Source organism: Pan paniscus, chromosome 15 (genome assembly GCF_029289425.2).
Source record: "Pan paniscus chromosome 15, NHGRI_mPanPan1-v2.0_pri, whole genome shotgun sequence".
In the NCBI taxonomy this organism is placed as follows: Eukaryota; Metazoa; Chordata; class Mammalia; order Primates; family Hominidae; genus Pan; species Pan paniscus.
The window spans coordinates 66,437,082-66,451,424 of record NC_073264.2 but is presented as its reverse complement, the minus strand read 5'-3'; the positions used below and the strand labels follow the sequence as shown (position 1 = coordinate 66,451,424).

The window sequence follows — 14,343 nt, the reverse complement described above, 5'->3', positions numbered from 1 at the left end:
CCTCCTAGCCCAGGCACTGTCCCACATGACAAAGGGCCTTGAGTACATTCACGTAGACATGACCAAGCTCCATCCACATTCCCACTCTTACCTCATCACACTTACTGCACACCTTTCATGCCTAGGAATAAGTACATTAGTGGTACGGTCTGTCCTTGGGGAAGTGTACCTGGAGAAGTGGCCCAGGCCCAGGAATTAGGCTCTAGAAGGGGAATATGGGCTCTGAGTGGGAACATCCCATTGGTGGGTTCTTTCCGCCATGAGAGGTATAGCCAAAGTGGGCCAGAGTGAGGCCCTCTAAAGCATGGGATCCTCTAAAACATGGGACCATAGGCAGAGGGCATAGCCAGTGAAATAAGATAGCTTAGATGGAAGATGCAACCAACAGTAGGGAAATCACTAAAGAGGTCATGAAAGCTCCAGGTAAAATGGTGGCCCCGGAGAGGAGAGGAGGAAGAGATAGAGATTATCTAGGAAGCAGATCTGAGCAGACACACAGAGTGCAGAAACCAGTGCTTCGGCAAATGCTACCTGTCCTGGCTTCAGCCCCTGCCCAGAGTACCCACACTTCTCTACTGGGCCCTATAGACCCCTTCTTTGCCTAAGCTAGTCAGAGTAGGTACTGTTACTTGACAAAAATAAAGTCTTGACAAGATACTACTTCGTGTCGCAAAAGAAACCGAAGTTTCCTAGAGAGAGAGAGATGGCAGAGAAAGAAAAGGGCTAAAGACAGAGGTTTGAAAAAGACATAAAATGCAGAAAAAGAGAAAGAAGAACCCAAGTAAGAGTTGTGATAGGAGTAGGGAAAGAACTAGCTCACTCGGGTGGGCATTTCAGAAAGAAGAGCTGGTCGGTTGGAAGATGAGGCCTGAGTAAAGGTCACTGGAATTGATGACTAAAAGATCACCACTGACCTTCAAGAAAGCACAACTAGAGATGAGTGTTGGCAGACAGATGTGCCCAGCTGTGCTGGGGAGATGGAGCAGCAGCTGTTCACACATGGCCCAGGGCTTTCTCCTGCCCTGTATGGGTGTGAGTATGACCCCCCTGCCTGTTTCACAATCTCCTTCTACTGAGCACACTGGGGAACGCTGGCACCCTTGGGGCCAAGGCAGATTTGAAGTGTGTTAAAGAACAGGGTGTGAACTGCCATGATCCCGGATGTGACTCCCTAAGGACAGAGTGTCTGGAAAAAAAACCAACCAACCAACTGAAGAACCACTGGGTTTGGGGGGATCCCTAGTCTTCACCTGAAACACTGGGAATGACCTCTTCCTCTTATTCTGCATTCCCTTAGGATGTCCCTTAAGGACAAGTCCCAGCCCAGGTAGGTAGCGACCTCCGCTGCTCTGCCTGCCTGCCAAGGTGAGCCAGCTTCTCATTTCCTCGTCTTGTCTCAAGGGGTGTGTGTGTGTGTGTGTGTGTGTGTGTGTGTGTGTGTGTGTGTGTGTGTAGGGGAGGATCCCCTACAAAGTCTTTCTTCCAAATCCCAGCAATTCGGCCGGGCATGGTGGCTCATCCCTGTAATCCCAGCACTTTGGGTAGCCAAGGCTGGAGGATTGCTTGAAGCCAGGAGTTCAAGACCAGCCCAGACAACATTGCAAGACCTCATCTCTACCAAAATAAATAAATAAATAAATAAATAACCAAAACCAAAAAGTTGCCGGGCAAGGTGGTACACATTGTATTCCCAGCTACTCGGGAGGCTGAGGTGGGAGGATCATGTGAGCTCAGGAGGTTGAGGCTGCAGTGAGCCACAATTGTGCCACTGCACTCCATCCTGGAGTGAGACTCTGTCTCAAAAAAAAAAAAAAAAAAAAAGTCTCAGCAATTCGAGGATAACGACAAATAAGTAAAGATAACTTTTTATTTAAGGAAGCCCATCTATGACTCCCTGTTAATACAGCTGACAACAGGAGAACCCAGGCTATGAAGCCTACAGAGCATTTGCAAGGGAGGTAGGCTACCTGTAGCTAGAGAAAATGAACCATGGCACAGCCTGGGCCCAACTTCTCCACTGTGACCATTGCTCAGAGACTGCCATATAAGAGAGAATTTCGGAAGTGTGAGGTTTGACCCTCACGATGGACCCACTGCTCTGACTGGCTTGCTGTGAGCTGTCACCCCCACCCTATTTCTCCTCAACCTTCAACCACAGTTCCTAACCTGAGTGATCACCAAGCTGGGTGACCCCCACTGCACCCCCTGCCAAGGGTGAAAGGGAGGACAGAGTCCACTGGCTGGTCCTTCCTGCTAAGTTTATGAAAAGGGAACAGTGTCAGCAACGTCTCCCCTCCCCTGACTCAGCAGCGTGCACTGTCAGCACTTCCAGCCTCCCCGTGACAGTGCACTCCATGGAGAAATAAAAAATAACTGCTCGTTAGAAAAATGAGAGAGTCCTGACCTTTTCCCATTGATTTTTCCCCTTTTTTGATTTAAATATCTGCAGCCTGTGGGTGTTAGCATCCCGTCAACTTTCTCTGTGAAGCCATTCCCCTCTTCACAGGAGACAGGATGTTTTTTAACCTATAGATGAAGTTTGCTTTTCTTCTCTGAGGACCTAAAGGGAGTTTACTAAACAATATTTTCACATATTTCACTCGATCCTCTTAATTGCCTTGTGAAACAGGTATTATTATCTCCATTCCACAAGAGAGAAACAGATGTTCTGAATGGTCCAGTGACTTGCTCAAGGCTGCTGAGTTCGTAGGTCCTGGACCTGAGAATTGACTTCTGCCCCCTGACTCTAAAGTCTATGCCAGGCTAACAAATCCAAGGGTGGGGGCTGGCAGGGCAGGAGTGTAGTGTGGGAGACAGAATCTCAAATCCTTGTCTTTCCCTCTTCTCATAGAGCCCAGACATTGCGAGTTAAAAGAAAACATACTCGGGCTGGGTGCGGTGGCTTATGCCTGTAATCCCAGCACTTCGGGAGGCCAAGGCAGGCAGATCACTTGAGGTCAGGAGTTTGAGACCAGCCTGGCCAATGTGGCAAAACCCCATGTCTACTAAAAATACAAAAAATAGCTGGGCGTGGTGGTGGGCGCCTGTAGTCCCAGCTACTCGAGAGGCTGAGGTGAGAGGATTGCTTGAACCTAGGAGGCAGAGGTTGCAGTCAGCTGAGTTTGTGCTACTGTACTCCAGCCTAGAAGACAGAGCAAGACTCCATCTCAAAAAAAAAAAAAAAAAAACTCCAAAGAGAAAGAGCAAAGAAAATATACTAGGCCGGGTGCGGTGGCTCACGCCTGTAATCGCAGCACTTTGGGAGACTGAGGTGGGCGGATCACAAGGTCAGGAGATCGAGACCATCCTGGCTAACACGGTGAAACCCCGTCTCTACTAAATATACAAAAAATTAGCCAGGTGTGGTGGTGGGCGCCTGTAGTCCCAGCTACTCGGGAGGCTGAGGCAGGAGAATGGCGTGAACCTGGGAGGCGGAGCTTGCAATGAGCCAAAATCACGCCAGTGCACTCCAGCCTGGGTGACCGAGTGAGACTCTGTCTCAAAAAAATAAAAAAATCTTTCTAAATAAATTTTATATGTAATACATCACCAGAATTAACAACAAACAACATACCAGGAGTTATATTTACAACAAGAACTATGTCAAGAACTCAGATAAGTTGATAAGAATCCCATTAAGATCTCAGCTGATAACTGAATAAAAACTAACAAAACAATTAACAAAAGAACAGGTATTAACACACACACAAAAGTAGTCAATTTTACTAATTATCAAAAAGAAGCAAATTAAAAGAAGCATGGTATTTTTTCACTAAATTAATTAAATTAACTTTATTAAATGAACTCCTTTACTAAATTAATCCCTACCAAATTAAAATGGAAATCCCTAAATCCAAACCCAGTAATATCAGGACCTGTATTCCTTGGGTAGTACCATAAATTGATGTAACCAATTAGGAAAGTAATTATAAGTCCTAAAAATATTTATGCCCTTTGACCTAATAAATCTCTTTGGAGAATGAATCGAGAGCAGAGCAGCAGAAGCCTAAAGCCATTGCCAAAACTCACAGTTTCATCCTTTCATGCTTTCCCTGAATTAGGCCTTCCCAGACCCTATGCCTGTGCTGTCCAATACAGTAGCCACTGTCCACATGCACCCCTCTTTCCTCCACAAGGTAATAAACTCCATAAGAGGTACCCTGTCAATCTTGTTTCCTGCAGAATACTAGATCTTAGAACAGTGCCTGGCACACAGTAGGCGTCAACAAATACTTAGTGAATGAATTTATGAATGAATGTCAAGCTATTCCACCAATCCTCCCCAAATACGCTTTGAGCTTTCTTGTCTCCAAGAAAGTCTTGCCTCAAAGTGTTTGTTTTTGCCCTCTTCTAACCAGAATCTTTATTGCTTATCTAAAACGATGTACTTTGAGCTTCAAGTAGAAACTGCCCAACTCAAAAGCATTTCATGATAAGATTTTTTTTTTAATCTTACAAAAGAAATTCAGGGCCAGCACGGTGGCTCACGCCTGTAATCCCAGCACTTTGGGAGGCCGAGGTGGGCAGATCACGAGGTCAGGAGATGGAGACCATCCTGGCTAACATGGTGAAACCCCATCTCTACTAAAAATACAAAAAATTAGCTGGGCATGGGGGCAGGCGCCTGTAGACCCAGCTACTCGGGAGGCTGAGGCAGGAGAATGGCGTGAACCCGGGAGGCAGAGCTTGCAGTGAGCCAAGATCACACCACTGCACTCCAGCCTGGGCGACAGAGCAAGACTCTGTCTCAAAAAAAAAAAAAAAAAAAAAAAAATTCAGAAGTTGTGCAGTTCCAGGGTTGGGTAATTCCATAGCTCAGCAATGTTCTCAAGGAACCATGCTTGTTCACCTTTTCTCTCTGCCACTCTGCAGCTGTTGCCTTTACCTTCCCCTTTATGTTTGCAAGATGGCAATAGCAGTTCAAGCTCTATGTCCTTAACAACATCTCAAGGCCAGAGTACCTTGCTTCCTTTTGAAGACTTAGAGATTTTCCCAGACGTCCCTTCTGCAGAGTTCCCTTTTATGTTCCATGGTCCAGAACTATAGCATATGCCCATTATTTTATTTTATTTTATTTTATTTTATTTTATTTTATTTTATTTTGAGACAGGGTCTCACTCTGTGGTCCAGGCTAGAGTGCAGTGGCTCAATCATGGCTCACTGCAGTGTCAAACACCTGAGCTCAAGCAATTCTCCCACCTCAGCCTCCTGAGTAGTTGGGACTAAAGGTACGCACCACCGCGCCCTGCTAATTTTATTTTTTATTTTTGTAGAGAGGAGGGCTCACTATATTGTCCAGGCTGGTCTCAAACTCCTGGACTCAAGCAATCCTCTCATCTTGGCTTCTCAAAGTATGGGAATTACAGATATGAGCCACCATGCCCAGGCCAGTACATTCCCATTCTTAAACCAGCCCATTTCTAAACCAGTTACTGGCAAGAGTAGAAAATTTTCATGTTTGGCCTAAAGAATCCAGATTCACCTTCCTTGGGCTGGCTGAGTCCCCCATCCCAGAGCTCCTGGTTGATATAACTGAAAGAAGTGGAACTAGGGTAGAAGGCTGCACTCCAGGAGATAAAATGGTCTCAAAATAAGCCCTTGAGACTTTTTATAAGTCACAAAATCCTACTAGTTTTTCAAAGTGCAGCTCAAATCTTGGGTCTTTCATTAATCTTTCCCTTATTATCTTAACCAGAAGCAGCCCATCCCTGCTATGAATTTAAAACCTTGAGTATCGGCCAAAAACACTGGAATCATTCCTGATTTCTCTCTTTATGTCATAAATCATAACCCTATATCTCATCTATCTTGTCTACTCTACCTTCATTATATATCAGAATCTAATCTCATCTCACCACCCTTAGTCTCTTCTCTCTGGTCCAAGCCACCATCATCTACATCTCATCCCGGATTATTGCAGCACCCTTCTCACTGGCCTCACGCTTCTCCTTGTGCACTCTTGGAGTCCGTGCTCACAGAGTGATCCTTCCAAGGTGTGAGTCCAATCATGTCACTGCTCTACTCAAAGCCCTCCAATGGCTTCAAAACAAAATCTAAAGTCCTTACCACCACTTGCAGGGTCCTCAGTGATCCACTCTGTCACCTCTCTCATGTCCTCTCCTGCCCACGGTCTCCTGCTCACTGCTTTCCAGCTACACTGGCCTGCTTGTTCTTAGAACTCACCAAGCACACTCCTTCCTGAGAGCCTTCGTGCTTGCTGCTCGCCTTGCTTAGAAAATTCTTCACAGACTCAGATGACTCACTCCCTCCTTCTTCAGATTTTGACTCAAATGTCTCCTTACCAGAGAGGTCTTCTCTGATCTCCCATCTAAAAAACCACATTCTCTTAACCATGTCACTCTCTACCCTCCTTAATCTGCTTCATTTTCCTTCAAAGTACTTCCCAGAAGCTGGTGTATTATACATATTTATTTGCTGACACTCATCTTGGCCTCTCAAAGTAAGTCTTGTCTCATTAGAACATAAGATCTAGGGGGTGGGGGAATAGGGGAGGGATAGCATTAGGAGAAATACCTAAAGTAGATGACGGGTTGATGGGTGCAGCAAACCACCATGGCATGTATGTATCTATGTAACAAAGCTGCATGTTGTGCACATTTATTCCAGAACCTAAAAATATATATATACATATATACACATATATACGTGTGTTCCTTATACATATATATATATATATATATATATATATATATATATAAAAGGAACATAAGATCCATAAAGCCAGGGGTTTTATCTGTTTTGCTCCCTGTTTTTTGAGACAGCCAAGTGTAAAGGGGTCCCCTGAGAAACTCCGACTGGCCTGCGCACTGGGAGAACAGGGTGGAGCTGCAGAAGTTCACACCCTTTGCAGCAGGAAGGAGCCTGGCCTCTCCTGACCCAGGGTAGTACATGGGATTCAATCAGTGGGGCAGGAAAAACCAGCAAGCAGGACTCTCACTTTGCTGAGAGTCCCTGTTTCCATTTATTTTCCTTTTTGCCCAGTAAGTTCCATTTTTCTCACCCTTCAAAGTGTCTGCAAGCCTAATCTCTCATGGCTGTGTGACAAGAATCCGGCTTTTAGTTGAACTAAGGAGAAAGTCCTATAACACTTTAGCCACAGAGCTTACAACAAAACATAATTAGTGCTCCATATATATTTGTTCAATACTTATGTATTCCCTTAATGTTTGTTATCTGTTGGGCATGGTCTCTAGCTGCTATCTTTACACACATCCTGTCTCTTCAATGGGAACATACGACTCTTAAAGGCCAGAGCTGAGTCTTAAAGCTCAAGGCCTTAACATAAAGAGGCCACTCCAAAGTGTATGTTGTTGACATTTGGAGGGAGGATACATTGGGGCAGTAACAGCTGTTGTTATGTTACCTACCCGCTCTTGGCAGGGCCCTGAGAAGCTGAGGTATGAGACACAACAGCATATTTAGGAGAGAGATGCCGCCTTGCTCCTTGAACAGGAGGAGCAAGGCGGCATCTCTCTGATACTAAAAGGAGAATACGGGAGCACCTTTCCTACCTACATTTCCGCTGGAACTAGTCTTTCCACTTGCAAGTTTGTTTACAATTCCACGTTCTTTGCAACTGAATGGGGCCTCACCCTCATTAATTGGTGGCAAAGGTCACTCCTTAACAGATGCTAAACAGAAGCAGAGCAAAGTTAAGGGTGGCTAAGGTCACACAGAGTTGTTGCTCAAATTTAGGAAGGAAACCCACCTAGTGTGAGATGGGGCCCCAGGAGGGGCATCTGAGCCCCAAGAGAGCAGCTCTCTTTAGCCCCTGCTCTAGTTTCTTTGCAGTTCTCCTAAAGAAGTTCAGCAGCAAGGCCATTTACCAGACACAAGGGAATCAGGCCACTTTCAAATGTTGATAGCATTACGCTTGCCAGAGGAGAAAGGGACAAGTGAGGAGACTGAAGACAGTGCTTTCAAGAAAAAGAAGAAAAAGATATTGAATGTGCACTCGCTAAGCCAAAAAAGCAAATGCCAGGAAGAACCGTGAGCCTTGTTTGAAGCCAAGTCTGCGCAGAAGAGTCCCAGGTGTAGGGAAGGAGGAGCTGAGGTGGTCTGAGGACGCACAGCAAATGCCCTGGGGGGTGGGGCGGGAGGAGAGAACATATTTTAAGCAACCTTAAAAGACTCGTTTTAGCATTCCGCAGGAAATGAAAAGCAGATGTGTTGGTTTGGAACTTGTTTACATATTTGGCCTCTGAGAAGCTTCCAGGACAGTTAGGACTGGAGAGAAGGGGTATTTTAGGCAAATGCTAGAGTCTCCACTTGGAGAGATGGGGCCCTTCTTCATTGGCTCACCTTCTTCTTGAGAAGCAAGCATTTAGGCTGAAAGACCGTCATTGTCCCTAAGACAGGTCTGGCTAGAATAAACCAGGATTTGATATACAGAACTGGTCTCCTTGTACCTTCTTACAGAAACTAAGGGTTGTTGCACCTCCTCTCTTGCTTTCAAGTCAAACCCACTGGGCAGAGAAGTGAAATCAGAGGCCTGGACATTGGGAGGATGATGGGATGGTTCACACCAAAGGTCCTGAGATTTGCAGAAGGCTTGTTAGAATACAGATTACTGGGTCTCACCAGTTCAGCCGAGCTAAGATGAGGCCAGTGGCTACACACTGGAATCATCTGTAGATTAAAATAGACTGATAGCTGAGCCCTGTTCCCACAGATTCTGATATTAATTGGTCTGGGGTGTGGCTTAGGCATTTTTAAAAAATTATTTTTAATATATAATAGAGAGGGGGTCTTACCATGTTGCCTAGCTGGTCTCAAACTCCTGGCCTCAAGCAGTCCTCCTGACTCAGCCTCCCAAAGAGCTGGGATTATAGGCGTGAGCAACCATGCCCAGCTGACTTGGGCATTGTTTAAAGCTCTCCAGATAGTTATAAGGTATAGCCAAGGTTGAGAACCGTTGAACTATTTATCTTTTACCTGCTCTCATCATTCCATCCCTAGATTAACTTCAATTTACCTTCATAACATGTTCACAAGGTGGTTAGGACCACAGGAGACCGTGGGATCTAAATTAGGCATAAACCTGGATTTAGAGAAGAGGCTAAAAGAATATTGCTCTCAGAGACATCAACTATCAAAAAATCTATGTAAATGCAGGCAATTCCCCTTTTTTGTAATATGTCCAGGAAATGGCGCTCCTTAAAAGATATTTTTTAGTTGCTGCTAAGGGACAGGAAAAGTAGCAATCTTTAACACTTATTGAGCATTTATTATGTGCCAAGTACTCTTCCAAGTGCTTTCATTTTAAATTAATTTAATTTCCACAACAGCTCAATGATGTTGGAGTTGTTATTTTCCCCATTTAGCAAATGAGGAAACTGAGATACTAGGAGATGAACTAATTTGTCCAAAATCACACAATTAGTCAGTGGTAGAGCTGGCTTTCAAATTTTGGTGTGCCTCTGAATTATGGAGACTACGGAGACTCCGTTGAGAAAGAAAAATAGCTCAGATCAGTCTGAGCTATGTGAAGTATACAAAATTTATCAAGCCTGGAGAGACAGGAGTATGGGACTTCAGTCACATCTCTGCGCCCATGTCCAGGGCAACTGTGTAAAGGCATTTTGTTCCTGCTTAACTGCCTTACCCATTATCTTCATGTTGGAATTTGTGATGCAAAGAATAACACATACCCAATCAATAGCTTATGTTATTTTAGTATAAATTCTTGGTAAACAATTTAGGAGCTGCCTCTTCTTTATTCCTTAAAAATCCTCTTGTAGCTATTTCTAATCAGAGTGTGGGTTTAGGGCAACTTGAATCTATGCTCTTGGGTGGCCACCCTCAAGCTTTGAGCTTGAATAAACTTGAAGCCATCCTCACCATGTTAACAAGAATTCTGGACAGAAATATAGTTATGATTAAGCATTAATTAGGCTGCACTGTGGCTCACTTCCTTGTAACAACAGGAAGTGAAAGTTATGGAGTACTAGATCCTGACCACTTGCATCCTCATTGTTCCTACAGATAGTATTTCTGTCTGAGGTTAGAATCATCAGGCCTCTGATTAAGATAGATAGAATCTCTGACATTAGAATCATAAGGCTTTTGTTTAAGAATTGCTTAAGATGTTTTTCAGATCCCAAATTTGAGCTGATGCCAACAAGTTTGAAGACCCCCAGAGGAGAGCAGAATCAGCATGAGAATATAGTTTCTTCATCTCCCTGTTCTATGACTTCATCCTGCACCCTTGGGCCAAGCAAAGATCTCCACACTTCAGCCCACTCCAAAATCACTAAAAAATCTAGACCCAAATTCCTTGGAGAGACTGATTTGAGGTTTCCTCCCATCACATTCAGCTGCCCTACAATTAAACCTCTTTCTCTCTTGCAACTAGGTGTTTCAGCGTATTGACTTGCTGTGCACATTGGGCAATGAAACGATTATGGTTACAAACTCTATATTTAATCATCTCTTCAGAATCTCATTTAGGTTGTGAACCCCAAATATCTGAGACAGGTCTCAGTCAATTTAGAAAGTTTATTTTTTCAAGGTTAAGGATGCACCCGTGACACAGCCTCAGGAAGTCCCATGACATGTGCCCAAGGTGGTCGGGGCACAGCTTGGTTTCATACATTTTAGAAAGACACAAGACGTCAATCAATATATGTAAGATGTACATTGGTTCAATCAGAAAGGGGGACAACTTGAAGCAGGGAGGGGGCCTCCAGGTCATAGATAGACAAACATTCTTTTGAGTTTCCAATTAACCTTTCCAAAAGAAGCAATCAGATATGCATTTATCTCAGTGAGCAGGGGGATGACTTTGCGTTCTGTTTGTCCTTTGTCCAAAAGGAATTTCCTTGTAGACAAATTGTGAGGCAGGTATATAGCTTTTTTATCTTAGTAGCTATCTCCTTTAAGGAATAGAATGGGAGGCATGTTTGCCCTAAGCAGCTCCCAGCTTGACTTTTCTCTTTGGGGGGGACCAAAGATTTATTTTCCTTTCACAAGGTTGACACTGTTCAAAATACTAATGACCAGGCTCTAACCGAGACCAACTGGATCAGGATCTCCTGGAGTGGATCTTTATCAAAATTATTATTATTATTATTATTATTGAGATGGAGGCTCACTCTGTCACCCAGGCTGGAGCGCAGTGGCGTGATCTCAGCTCACTGCAACCCTCCACCTCTTGGGTTCAAGCGATTGTCCTGCCTCAGCCTCCTGAGTAGCTGGGATGACAGGCACGCACCACCACACCCGGCTAATTTTTGTATTTTAGTGGAGACAGGGTTTCACCATGTTGGCCAAGCTGGTCTCAAACTCCTGACCTCAAGTGATCAACCCGCCTTGGCCTCCCAAAGTGCTGGGATTACAGGTGAGAGCCTGGCATATCAAAATTATTTTTAACAAATCTCCTAGAGAGTTAGTTGTTGAACAAGATATGAGGCCACTGTTGGGGGTTATTTATTTATTTAGAGACAAGATCCCTCTGTTACCCAGGCTGGATTGTAGTGGCACTGTCATGGCTCACTGCAGCCTCAACTTCCTGGGCTCAAGCGATCCTTCTGCCACAGCCTCCCAAGTAGCTAGGACTACATGTACACACCACCATGCCCAGCTGATTTTTTTGTTTTTTGTAGAGACAGAGTCTCACCATGTTGCCCAGACTGGTCTAGAACTCCTGGCCTCAAGTGATTCTCCTGCCTTGGCCTCCCAAATTTCTGGGATTACAGGCACTGTGCTCAGCCTCACTGTTGGGGTTTAAAATGAAGACTTTGGAATCAGGTTATCCTAGGTTCATTATTTTGCCACCACTTACAACTGGAATCTTTTAACAAATTCCCCATTCTCCCTTTGAATTTTCATTTCCTCATCTGCGTTGGAATGATTATACTTAGTTCTTGAGATTGTTCTGAAGATTACATGGGTTTAAGGTACTTAGCATAAAAATAGAGGCAGGAACATTGCAACTCTAGAAGGTATTTTGAGACATTAAACAGGTCCTCCCTTCTACCATCAACAAAACACACTTCACCACATTCTACTGCTCTGCAGACCCAGGCATGCCCTGCCCCAGGGAAAAGTGAGGTTATCATAGCCGGAATGCCAAGAAAAAGAAAGTCAGTGGTTAACTTTTGAGATTCAAATGAGATTGCTGAACACAAGACTTAGATTTGAGAGAAAATACTTTTTGAGCATTCAGGAACTCTTTGGCCCTAAATCGTTATTTTGAACCAAATAAGAACGGTCTGAAAGAACTCTCCCCACTCCTCCATGCAAGATTACCAGCCCCTAGATACTTTCGTAGGGTTATCTAGACTGGAGAGATGTGTGGTCTCCAAGGAAGGCCCCTATCATCTTCCCAGGGTGAATTATTTTAGCAGAGAGGGAACTCTGGCTGGCAAGTAGAACACAAGATAAGCCTTGAGGAAACTAAGAATAGAGGAAACTTGTGTCTACTTCCTATCTAGGGAGGGCAGCTGACCCCACAGATTTGCTTATGCTACAGTGATATGGGGTCAACAGAGCACAGATGGTTGTTCGGGTGATGGGGGAGAGAGCTCAGTGACAGCCTTGTTTCTGGCTGTGGTAGCTGTGGGAAAGTAGCTGGACTGCCCCACTGTCATGCCGAGAAGTGCTCAGAGGTGAGCTGAGAGGGAGAGTTGGCAGCTCAAAGTGGTCATGCCATGGAGAAACAATGATGGATGGCAGTGCAAACCAAAAATTCTAAGCCCCCAGCCACCTGAATGGACCTCCTCATCTCAGCAAAGGACATTCCAATGTTAACCTGAAAAGTTAGTTCAGGCCATGATGGGAAGGGGGGGTCAGACATGCTTCATCATACCTTCCTCTCTTTGGGTATTCAGGAAAAGCTGACCAGCATTAACATCAGCACAGACCTTAAGACTTGTTAACAGACTAAGTCTGACAAACATTTACAGTCTATTCTCTCTGAAGTCTGCTTCCTGGAGGCCTCGCCTGCATGACAAAATCTTGGTCTCTACAACCCCTTATCTTAACCCAGGCATTCTTTTTTCTGAGACAGGGTCTCGCTCTGTCACCCAGTCTGGAGTACAGTGGCGCAGTCTCACTCACTGCAACCTCTGCTTCCTGGGCTCAAGCAATTCTCCTGCCTCCACTTCCCGAGTAGCTGGGATTGCAGGCGTGAGCCACCACCCCAGCTCATTTTTGTATTTTTTGTAGAGATGGCATTTCATCATGTTGCCCGGGCTGGTCTTGAACTCCTGAGCTCAAGTGATCTGCTCACCTCAGCCTCCCACAGTGCTGGGATTACAGGCATGAGCCACTGCACCTGGCCCAGACATTCCTTTCTATTGATAATAACTCTTTCAACCAATTGCCAATCAGAAAATCTTTGAATCTGCCTATGACCTAGAAGCCCCTGCTTCTGGTTGTCCTTTCTGAACCAAACCAATGTACATCTTACAGGTATTGATTGATATCTTATGTCTCCCTAAGGTGTATAAAACCAAGCTGTAGCCTGACCACCTTGGGAACATGTTGTCAGGAACATCTCCTGAGGGCTGTGTCATGGGCCATTGGCCACTCATATTTGGCTCAGAATAAATTTCTTCAAATAGTTTACAGAGTTTGACCCTTTGTCAATAGCAGCATGAGCTGAGCAAACTAGATGGGCATACAGCTGCTTTAGAGGACAACACGGGGCTATGCTAGTATCTCTGGATGCCCAGGGATGAGCTGTTCCCCATCTCTGGAGCTACCAACTCCGAGCACATGGTGTTACAAGGGTTCCCCCTTCCCACTCTCCTACAATTGAGATTCCAGCTAAAGGAGATCAAGGGAGAGAGGATGAGTATGAATGAATGAATTTCCTACTGGATTAATTTTTCTGCATTACACAGAATGAGAGTCTAAGATCAAAATTGTGTTCTGTTTTAGAAAATCACAGATGTATCCGTACATATCTAAAACTATCTCATAAAATTAATGCCTGCTAATCATTAGAACTATCAAGCTTCCCAAAACTCAGCAAGATGAGCAAGACGTAGTATGGCTCCCTAAAAAGTAGCACAACAGTCAATACGAAATAGATTGAATCAGCAGATATCTTTAAAATGGCAGTGTGTTTACAAGGAGTTTTGAGTGACATAAAAACATTGAAAATTAAATATTGAGGACGGGCGCAGGCTCATGCCTATAATCCCAGCACTTTGGGAGGCCAAGGCGGGCAGGGGTCAGGGGTTTGAGACCAGCCTGGCCAACATGGTGAAACCCCGTCTCCACTAAAAATACAAAATTAGCCAGGCATGGTGATTGGTGCCTGTAATCCCAGGTACTCGGTAGGCTGAGGCAGGAGAATTGCTTTAACCTAGGAGA

General features: G+C 44.7%; 1 protein-coding gene across 2 annotated transcripts in view; it reads right to left on the bottom strand.

Moving 5' to 3' along the window:
* FUT8 (fucosyltransferase 8) overlaps positions 1 to 6,246 on the bottom strand; it is a 395,429-nt gene extending 389,183 nt beyond the window's left edge. The window contains exon 1 of one of the 2 annotated variants that reach the window (XM_063596244.1): positions 6,067 to 6,246. The gene's annotated coding sequence lies outside the window, so the exon portion shown is untranslated. The remainder of the gene's footprint in view (positions 1 to 6,066) is intronic. The other variant, XM_063596245.1, reaches the window with a different exon arrangement.
* Positions 6,247 to 14,343: the final 8,097 nt, after the last annotated feature.